At 56.2% G+C, this 10,668-nt stretch overlaps 1 pseudogene; it reads right to left on the bottom strand.

The window, feature by feature from the left end:
- Positions 1–601: 601 nt before the first annotated feature.
- On the bottom strand, positions 602–9,593 carry LOC140193727 (AMP deaminase 3-like; annotated as a pseudogene).
- Positions 9,594–10,668: the final 1,075 nt, after the last annotated feature.

Raw genomic sequence — 10,668 nt, 5'->3', positions numbered from 1 at the left:
TTCTCCAGAATGATATCACCGAAATACAAGACAAACCAAGATTAAAAAAACTGATGAAAACCACATAATTATAACATATAGTTACGACGGTGCAAAGCAATACTGTAATTTGATAAAGAGCAGACCATGGGCACGGTAAAAAAAAAAGTCTCAAAGTCTCTCAAAAGTCCCATCGTCTCACGCAGATGGTAGAAGGAAGAGAAACTCTCTCCCTGCCATGAGCTTCCAGCACTGCAAACTTGCCGATGCAGCACCCTGGAAGCACCCGACCACAGTCCGACTCCGAGTCCGTAAAAAAACTTCAAGCCTTCGACACCGAGCACCATCTCTGCCAAGCGCTTCGACCCCGGTCCCGCAACAGGCAATAGGCAAAGCCGAGGATTTGGGGCCTTCCCCTCCGGAGATTCTTGATCGCATAGTAGCAGCAGCAGCAGCGAAGCAGGCATTTCAGAAGTTACTCCAGATGTTCTTCTGTGCTTCTCACGGCTGTCTCCATCAAATCAGGATTGTGCACGGCCCCTACTTAACAAATACGGTATCATTTCGGGGCATCTGTGTGCGCTGCGTCGTGCCGCCATCTTCTCCTCCTATGGAAGAGAAGGGAGAGAGAAGGGGAGAGAGAGAGAGAGAGAGAGAGAGAGAGAGAGAGAGAGAGAGATGAGAGAAAGAGAAGAGAAAGAGAGAGGGTGGGGGGGAATGAGAGAGAGCGAGAAGGGAAGAGGGGTGAAGTGAGAGAGAGTGGGGAGGGTGGAATGAGAGAGAGAGGGAGAAATAGAGAAGGGGAGAGGAGTGGAATGAGAGAGAAATATGGGAGAAAGAGAAGAGAGAGAGGGTGAGGGGAATGAAAGAGAGAGAGAGAAAATATGGGAGAAAGAGAAGAGAGAAGAGAGATAAAGTGACAGGGAGAGAGAGAAGAAAGAGATAGGGAGAAAAAGAGATCTAGGGAGAGAGAGGGTAGAGAGAGATAAGGAAAGGGAAAGAGATAGGGAGAGAGAGAAAACAGAGAAAGAGTTAGAGAGAGAAGAGAGAGACAGGGAGAGGGAGAGAAGGAGAGGAGAGGTGAGTGGGAGAGAGCAGGGAGGGATAGGGATAGAAAGAGTGGGAGAGAGGGTGGGACTGAGAGAGAGTGACAGCGGGAAGGACTCTGTAGTTTTGTTTTAAGTTCTGCATCCCAACATTGAAACAGAGATGACCATGAGAATTGTACACGTGTTGCCGAGGGAGGGGGGTTCACGAGGATGGGGGTCACGGAGACGAGTGGGGGGGGGGGGAGTTGGCTCTCTCAGGCCCCCTGCACCAGGATCTTGAGCTCGTGGGTCCAGGTCTCAAACCGGAAAGCCACCCGGATCTGGGAGACGTTGGACCGGAGCATGTCATTGCCGGCGGGCCCTTCCGTCAGGTAATTCTCGCCCAGAAACCTCTGCTTCTCCTGGGGGGAGGGAGGGTCAGCAGTGAGCACTCAGCACCTCAAGCACCCCGACCCAACCCTCCCCCTCCAGCATCTGACCCCTCCCCTCCCTTCGACACCCGCAGTTCCTCCCCCCACCCCCCGGGCACACTCAGCTCACCTTCCCTTTGCCCGCCCCCTCCCACCACCCCCCTTCTGTAACTCCACTTCTACCGCGTGCCCACCACCCCCCGCCGTGCCCACTGGCCTCACCCGGTGGGCGAGCCCGCTCTGCAGGACGCTGTTCCGCGCGATCTCGCACATGTCGCAGGTGCTCAGCTTCCAGAACTGGGCGGCCACCGCGTACTCCTCGATCAGCGCCTCCTGTTGGCAGGGAAAGGGGCGGCGTCAGAAGGGCCAGGCGCGGCGCAAAGCCCCCCCCCTCCCGCCCGCACAGAGTCAAACGTCCTCCCCCCACCACCCTGTTGCACCTATGCCCGCTTGCCTGACGGCCTCTGAGATGCTTCTGGGCTGCCACCTCTCTCTTACCCCGTTTTCTTTCTCCCACGGCCCTCCGTCCTCTCCTATCAGACCCCCCACCGCCTTCTCCAGCCCTGTATCTCTTTCACCAACTAACTTCCCAGCTCTTCCATCAGACTCCCGTCCTCTCCTATCAGACCCCCCACCGCCTTCTCCAGCCCTGTATCTCTTTCACCAACTAACTTCCCAGCACTTCCATCAGACTCCCGTCCTCTCCTATCAGACTCCCTGCTTCTCCAGCCCCGTACAGTCGGCCCTCCTCATCCACAAGGGATTGGTTCCGAGAACCGCACCCCCCACCCCCGCGGATACCCAGAAAAATAAACGCGGATGCTCAAGTCCTTGATTTAACCTGTCTCAGTGCCGGTGGACTTTAGGACCCAGGGCAGCACAGCACCCGCTGCCCGCGGTGTTTCCGTTCCATTGACTTACAATACCTAATACATTGTAAATGCTGTGTAAGTAGTTGTTATACTGTATTGTTTAGGGAATAGACCATAAGACAAAGGAGCAGAAGTCGGCCATTCAGCCCATCGAGTCTGCTCCGCCATTTTGTCATGAGCTGATCCATTCTCCCATTTGGCCCCACTCCCCCGCCTTCCCACCACAACCTTTGATGCCCTGGCTACTCAGATACCTATCAATCTCCGCCTTAATCTGTGTAATCTGTCAAGTAGGGGACCATGCACAATCCTGATTTGATGGAGACGGAGGTGAGATTATGGAAGAACATCTGGAAAACTTCTGAAATGCCCGCTTGGCTGCCGCTGCTCCTGTGTGGTAACGGGAATCTCCGGAGGGGAAGGCCCCAAATCCTTGGCTTTGCTTGTTTCAGCAGCCAGGGTGAGGTCAAAGGCGCTCGGCAGAGGATGGCACTCAGGAGGCTGTATCAGAGAGGCTGGTCAGAGGCTCGAGGTGTTTGGACAGATGGACTCAGTGTCGGCTGTTTCCAAGGCATCGGCAAATTGTCGGTGCCTGGAGGTTTATGGCAGGCAGTTTCTCCCTTTTGCCGCCCACTATCTGGGACTCGGGAGTTGATCGACTCGGGGACTTGAGACTTTTTTTTTACAGTGCCCATGGTCTGCTCTTTATCAAAGTACGGTATTGTTTTGCACTGTTGTAACTATATGTTATAATTATGTGGTTCTGTCACTGTTAGTCTTTGGTTTGTCCTGTTTTTGTGTTATATCACTCTGGAGGAACATTGCATCATTTCTTAATGCATGTATGCATTTCTAAATGACAATAAATGAGGACCGAGTGTTCTCACAATCTAAATCTAAATACACCCAATGACCTCCACTGCCACCTGTGGCAACAAATTCCATAGATTTACCACCCTCTGGCTAAAAAAAAATTTCTTCGCATCTCTGCTCTGAATGGGTGCCCTTCAATCCTTAAGCCATGCCCTCTCGTACCAGACTCCCCCACCATATGACCAGAATAATGGCAAGGAAAAGAAGTCCATACAGACGCAACCATCGCGGCTCTCCTGGGAACGCTGATGCTGCCTCTGCATCAGCCAATCCCGATTCTCCCGTGATCCATAAGTTCTTGCGGTTGTAGCGCTTTACGTAGCCAGCCAGCCATCCCTGGCACTAACACTTCCACGAATTTCAGCTTCCTTCTGATTTATTGTGCAAGTGCTCGATTCATTCTTACCCACTTTACAGTCCACTTCGGAGTGCAGCATACCAGTTTTCAAAAGATCTAATATTTCTACCTTCTCGGCGAGAGATAGCTCTTAGCCTTTGAGAAATTGCTTTGACCACGTATTTATTATTATTATGATTATGAGGACACACAGTCCCCTTTTATTGTCATTTAGTAATGCATGCATTAAGAAATGATAAAATGTTTTTCCAGAATGATATCACGAAAACACAAGACAAACTGACTAAAACTAACAAAAACCACATAATTATAACATATAGTTACAACAGCACAAAGCAATACCGTCATTTGATAAGAACAGACCATGGGCACGGTAAACATCTCAAAGTCTCTCGAAAGCCCCATCATCTCACGCAGACGGTAAACCTCCAGCACTGCCAACTTGCCGGTGCAGCATCCCGGAAGCACCCCGACCACAGTCCCACTCCGAGTCTGTCCGAAAACTCCGAGCCTCCGACCAGCCCTCCGACACCAAGCACCGTCTCTGCCAAGTGTTTCGACCCCGGCCCCAGCAACAGGCGATATGCAAAGCCAAGGATTTGGGGCCTTTTCAGGAGACATTTTTCATAGAAACAAAGTGGCGAATGAACGAGGCAAACAACACTCGAACGATGAGCGCTGGGGAGAAGACTTCCAGGTTCTCCCCGATTCGCGGCCGGTTGAATTCGCGCGTGCAGGACTCGCGGGTAAGGAGGTCCAACTGGGATTTCTTTCACTGATCAACTTCCCCGTTCTTTACTTCATCCCTCCGCACTGCCGGCTTCACCCGTCACCTTTTGCGTTTTTCTCTCCCCTCTCCTCCCACCTTTTCAATCTGCTCCCCATCTTTTTTTAATCCGCTGCCCCGCTGAAGGGTTTTGACCCGAAACATTGATGGCACTATTTCCCGTAGCAGCTGCCGAGCTCCCCCAGCATTTTGTGTGTGCAGCACCAATAAGTACCGTGGGTATTGGTGAAAGTGGGATTAATAAACCCTGGGATTAAACTTCTCATCTCTCTCTGATCCACAGTCTGCAGTGTGTCAGTCTCACAGCTGCTGGTGTTGTGGATCTGGTCTCCGCTCTCAGTACAAACCGCTCACTGACAGAGCTGGACCTGAGTTATAATGAGCTGCAAGATTCAGGAGTCAAACTGGTGACTCTAGGCCAATTTATACTTGTGCGTCAAATCGACACCGTAGGTACGGCGTAGCCGCGAACCCTACGCGGTAGCCTGGTTCGCCCCTCCCCAAAAATGTAACCGCAGCGTCGCGGCGACGCAGACCACAACAACTGTGATTGGTCCGCTTGGTAGCATCACATTTCCTCCTACGTTGCAATAGCTCCCCATTGGGCGACTGAAGGGCAGGGAGGGAACTCTGGCTGCAATGCTTTCCATAAAGCTTCACACACCTCCGAAATTATGGAGGACCCCGTGCTTGACGCCAGTTTGTAGCTAGCTGCCACAGCCTGTTGACTTCCACCCGAAGCTAAAACTCGAATGGTGATGCCAGTCTCTGAGTATACTGTGCGTGCGCTGATGAGAAATAAATGGCGGGAGACGGTGAACCAAATCGTCAAATCTATCTGCCGACATTGGAAAGTATTTGAAATGCGTTTCCTCGTCCGTGTCTCTCAGTGGCCGGACAAGCACAGAAAACTCACCCTCCTTCAGTTTCAGTGGCCGTTGTTTGAAGTTGGAGTTTCTTTGTGTTGAGTTTGAACACGAAGGAACTCAGCACAGCAGCGTAGAAACCCCACCGTCAACTAGCGTTTTGGCGGTGAATTGCAGAGCAACGCAGATACACCAACGCACGAGTATAAATGCTCACAACGGCGTAGTCGGCTACTACGCAGAAGTACAAATCAGCCTTAAGGCTCTGAGGAACCCGGAGCGTAAAATAACCCCTCCTCATGTGCGGGATTCACCTATCACCTACCACCTCGTACTTCCTCCTCATCTCCCCCCACCTCGCTACTCTGACTTCTCCTCTCTATTCTCCAGTCCTGCCGAAGGGTCTCGGCCTGAAACCTCGACTGTTGACTCTTTCCGACAGACGCTGCCCGGCCTGCTGAGTTCCTCCAGTGTTTGGTGTACGTCGCTGGGATCTCCAGCATCGGCCTCATGCCCGCACTGCACTACATCGCTACTACGTACGACGAGCTAACCGCCAGCCCTGGAACGGACGCACAGGACGGCAGCCAGGGAGGAGGGGGAGGGGGAGCGCGCGGGGACCGACCTTGGTGTAGTGAAACTGCAGAGGGTCGTCGGTGGAGAGTGAGACCCGGAGGCCGGTCTGGAACAATTGGAGGAAGGGACTCTGGCTGTACTCGAGGAACAGGCTATTGTTGCTGAGTGGAGACATGGCGATGGGCACCTGTGCCAGGTAGTAGAGATACTGGAGGGCAGGGTCCTGGCAGGGGGGAAGAGAGAGGCAGATGAGAGAGAGACAGAGGAGGAGAGAGAGGTAGGGAAGGGGGGAGAGAGGGGGAGAGAGGGAGGACAGAGAGAGAGTCAGTGAGACAGTAGGAGAGAGAAATGGGGAGATGGGAGAGAGTGGGAGGCAGAAAAAGAAGGTGGAGAGAGACAGTAAGGGATACGGAGGGAGGGGAGAAGGAGAGGGGGAAGGGACGGGGAAGAGAGAGGGAGGAGAGGGAAAAAAGAAGAGAAGGAGTGGAGAAGAAGAAAAAGGGAGACAGAAAGTGGGAGGGCAGAGAGGGAGATGGAGAGGGGATAAAGAAAGAAAGAGGGAGAGAAGGATGTAAGGAGGAAGAAGAAGAAAAAGAGAAAATGGTTTAATTGTGTGTATCATGAAACCCACCAACACATTCCATGTCACAGTGTCCCTGCCCCCACTTTATCCCTAGTGTGGACACCGAGCGCTCCCGGGACACGGGTCAGACACGGTGTGGAGCTCCCTCTACATCACCCCCACTGTGTGTCCCCCCCACTTTATCCCCAGTGTGGGCACCGAGCGCTCCCGGGACACGGGTCAGACACGGTGTGGAGCTCCCTCTACATCACCCCCACAGTGTGTCCCCCCCCACTTTATCCCCAGTGTGGGCAACCGAGCGCTCCCGGGACACGGGTCAGACACGGTGTGGAGCTCCCTCTACATCACCCCCACAGTGTGTCCCCCCCACTTTAACCCCAGTGTGGGCACCGAGCGCTTCCGGGACATGGGGTCAGACACGGTGTGGAGCTCCCTCTACATCACCCCCACAGTGTGTCCCCACCCCACTTTATCCCGTGGGCACCGAGCGCTCCCGGGACACGGGTCAGACACGGTGTGGAGCTCCCTCTACATCACCCCCATAGTGTGTTTCCCCCCCCCCACTTTATCCCCAGTGTGGGCACCGAGCGCTCCCGGGACACGGGTCAGACACGGTGTGGAGCTCCCTCTACACCACCCCCACAGTGTGTCCCCCCCACTTTATCCCCAGTGTGGGCACCGAGCGCTCCCGGGACACGGGTCAGACACGGTGTGGATCTCCCTCTACTCACCCCCACAGAGTGTCCCCCCCACTTTATCCCCAGTGTGGGCACCGAGCGCTCCCGGGACATGGGTCAGACACGGTGTGGGGTTCCCTCTGCGTCACCCCCACAGTGTGTCCCCCCCCCATCCTTGACTTTGTACCTTTTTGAGGCGCAGTCCATGGGAAATGTTGTCGGCTGTCAGGAATCCATCGACCAGGTGTGTGTGGGAGCCGGCCTCCCCACAGTGAGGCCGATACAGGAAGGTGTTCATGTTCCGCTGTCTGTACAGGTGACATTGTGTGTGGTTAGAGAGTGTCACAGCCTGGGGACGCGTGCGTGAGTCAGAGATGGTGAGCGTGTGTGAGCGTGTGTGTGTGTGCGTGCCCTCCCCGTGTGTGATCGTGTTCCTGGGACAAGTCGATGCAGTTTCTAAACCAACCGATCGCAACGGAGCGAGTTTCGTCTATCAGAATAAGGCACTCACCACCCCACCCCCAACCGGTCACCACCCCTTGAATGTTGCAAACTTGATACAACATTACAGCCCCACACTCCCCTCTACCCCCTTACGCCCGCACTCTCTCTCTCTGCCCCTCACACTCCTTTCCCTTTATAACGCCTCTCCCCGCACTCTCTCCCCCCTTTACCCCCCCACTGTCGTAACCCACTCCACACTGCCTCCCTCTCCCCAACCTTCCCTCTGCCCTCACACTTATTTCCCTGTATAATGCCTCTCCCCCTCCCTACCTCTCTTCCGCATTTGGCGCCTCCTCCTACCCACTCTCTCTCTCTCTCCCCCCCCTCTCCTCCCTCTGTCCCCACTCCCTTCTCTCCTCTCTCAACCCCTCTCCCTCCTCTCTCTGGCCTCTCAGCCTGCCCTCTCCTCCACCCCCCCGTCTCTCTACCCGCTCTTTCTCCCTCTTCCCAACCCCCACTCTCTCCCTTTCTCCCCACTCCTCTCTGCTCTCTCCGTCTCTCCCCCCACTCTCAGCACCGCCCGTGTCTCTCCACCCTCCCTTGCTGCACACTTTGTCCTTACCTCTCTCTCTCCACATCTCTCCCCCCTCTCTCTCGCCCTCCCTTCCTCTCATCCTCCCTCTCTCTCTTGCTCCCCTCGCCCCCTCTCTCCCTCCCCACATCTCTCCCCCTCTCTTCTCTCTTTCCCTCACTCTTTCTCTCGCTCCCTCTCACCCTCTCCACATCTCTCTTTACCCCTCTTTCTCCCTCCACATGTCTCTCTCTCTCTGTTCCTCTCCTGCCTCCCTCCCTCCCTCTCTCACCCCCCGCCGGCTGCCCCACCCTGGCGCCCCTCGGTACCTGCGCAGCTGGTTGAGGGTGCTGATGTTGCTGAGCATGTAGAACTGGTAGTAGCTGTAGGGAGGGTTCTTCTTCAAGCTCCAATCCTCCGGCTGGGGGAGCTCGGGAAGAAGCCCTCGTCCGTCTTCGATTCATCGTCCACACTGTCGAAGGCTGTAATCTGGGGGAGGGGGGGGGGAGAGAGAGAGAGGGTGGAGGGGCGAGATGGGGGGAAGAAGGAAAGACAGGGGAGAGAGAGGGAGGGAGGGGGAGAGGGGGACAGAGACGGGGAGGGGGGGGAGAGAGGGGGAGAGAGGGGGGAGAGAGAGAGGGAGGGGAAGAGGGGGGGAGAGGGGGGGGAGAGGGGGAGAGAGAGGGGGAGAGAGGGGGAGAGAGGGGGTGGAGGGAAGACAGGGGAGAGAGAGGGAGGGAGGGGGAGAGGGGGAGAGAAGGGAAGGAGGGGGTGGAGGGGGAGGAGGGGGTGGAGGGGCAAGAGGGGGGAGAAGGGAAGACAGGGGAGAGAGAGGGAGGGAGGGAGACAGGGGAGATGGGGAGAGAGGGGGAGAGAGGGGGAGGGAGAGAGAGGGGAGGGAGAGAGAGGGGAAGAAGGAGAGAGAGGGGAGGAAGAAGAGAGAGGGGGAGGGGGAGAGAGAGGGGGAGGGGGAGAGAGAGGGGGAGGGGGAGAGAGAGGGGGAGGGGGAGAGAGGGGGGAGGGGGAGAGAGAGGGGGAGGGGGAGAGTGAAGGGAGGGGGAGAGAGGGGGAGGGGGAGGGGGAGAGAGGGGGAGAGAGAGGGGGAGGGAGAGAGAGGGGAGGGAGAGAGAGGGGAGGAAGAAGAGAGAGGGGGAGGGGGAGAGAGAGGGGGAGGGGGAGAGAGGCAGGGAGGGGGAGGGGGAGAGAGGGGGAGAGAGGGGGAGAGAGGGAAGGGAGGTGGGGAGAGGGGAGAGAGGGAGAGAGAGATGGGGTGAGAATGGGTAGGGAGGGAGGGAGAAGGGAAAAGAAAAGATTTGAAATCTCCGGGACCTCCTGTGTCACAGACTGGGGAGGGGTTTGGGCAGCCAAAGCCTCCCCCTCCCACACGCGCCAGGGAAACCGCTGAGCAATGACACTCACATATTTGAGGAACAGATGCAGTTTCTTGTGCTTGTTCGGGTAGAGGGTGGCTTCAAAGATGGGCCGGAACAGGTTGTCGAGCACCTCGGCGAAACACCGTACCTTCCCAAGCTTGTAAAACACGTTACTGTGGGGGTGAACGAGGGGGAGAGGGGTTACTGTGGGAGGAACGAGGGAGAGACGGGTTACTGTGGGGGGAACGAGGGAGAGACGGGTTACTGTGGGGGTGAACGAGGGGGAGAGGGGTTACTGTGGGAGGAACGAGGGAGAGACGGGTTACTGTGGGGGGAACGAGGGAGAGACGGGTTACTGTGGGGGTGAACGAGGGGGAGACGGGTTACTGTGGGGGGAACGAGGGAGAGACGGGTTACTGTGGGGGGAACGAGAGAGACAGGTTACTGTGGGGGGAACGAGGGAGAGACGGGTTACTGTGGGGGGAATGAGAGAGACGGGTTACTGTGGGGGGAATGAGAGAGATGGGTTACTGTGGGGGGAACGAGAGAGATGGGTTACTGTGGGGGGAACGAGAGAGAGAGGGGTTACTGTGGGGGGAACGAGAGAGAGAGGGGTTACTGTGGGGGGAACGAGAGAGAGAGGGGTTACTGTGGGGGGAACGAGAGAGACGGGTTACTGTGGGAGGAACGAGGGAGAGACGGGTTACTGTGGGGGGAACGAGGGAGAGATGGGTTACTGTGGGGGGAACGAGAGAGACGGGTTACTGTGGGGGGAACGAGAGAGACAGGTTACTGTGGGGGGAACGAGGGAGAGACGGGTTACTGTGGGGGGAACGAGAGAGACGGGTTACTGTGGGGGGAACGAGAGAGACGGGTTACTGTGGGGGGAACGAGGGAGAGACGGGTTACTGTGGGGGGAACGAGAGAGAGACGGGTTACTATGGGGGGAACGAGAGAGATGGGTTACTGTGGGGGAATGAGAGAGACGGGTTACTGTGGCGGGAACGAGAGAGACAGGTTACTGTGGGAGGAACGAGAGAGAGAGGGGTTACTGTGGGGGGAACGAGAGAGAGATGGGTTACTGTGGGGGGAACGAGAGAGACGGGTTACTGTGGGGGGAACGAGGGAGAGACGGGTTACTGTGCGGGGAATGAGAGAGAGACGGGTTACTGTGGGGGGAACGAGGGAGAGGGGTTACTGTGGGGGGAACGAGAGAGACGGGTTACTGTGGGGGGAACGAGAGAGAGAGG

Source organism: Mobula birostris, unplaced genomic scaffold (assembly GCF_030028105.1).
Source record: "Mobula birostris isolate sMobBir1 unplaced genomic scaffold, sMobBir1.hap1 scaffold_749, whole genome shotgun sequence".
NCBI classification, from domain to species: Eukaryota; Metazoa; Chordata; class Chondrichthyes; order Myliobatiformes; family Myliobatidae; genus Mobula; species Mobula birostris.
This window is presented reverse-complemented; position numbering and strand designations above follow the sequence as displayed.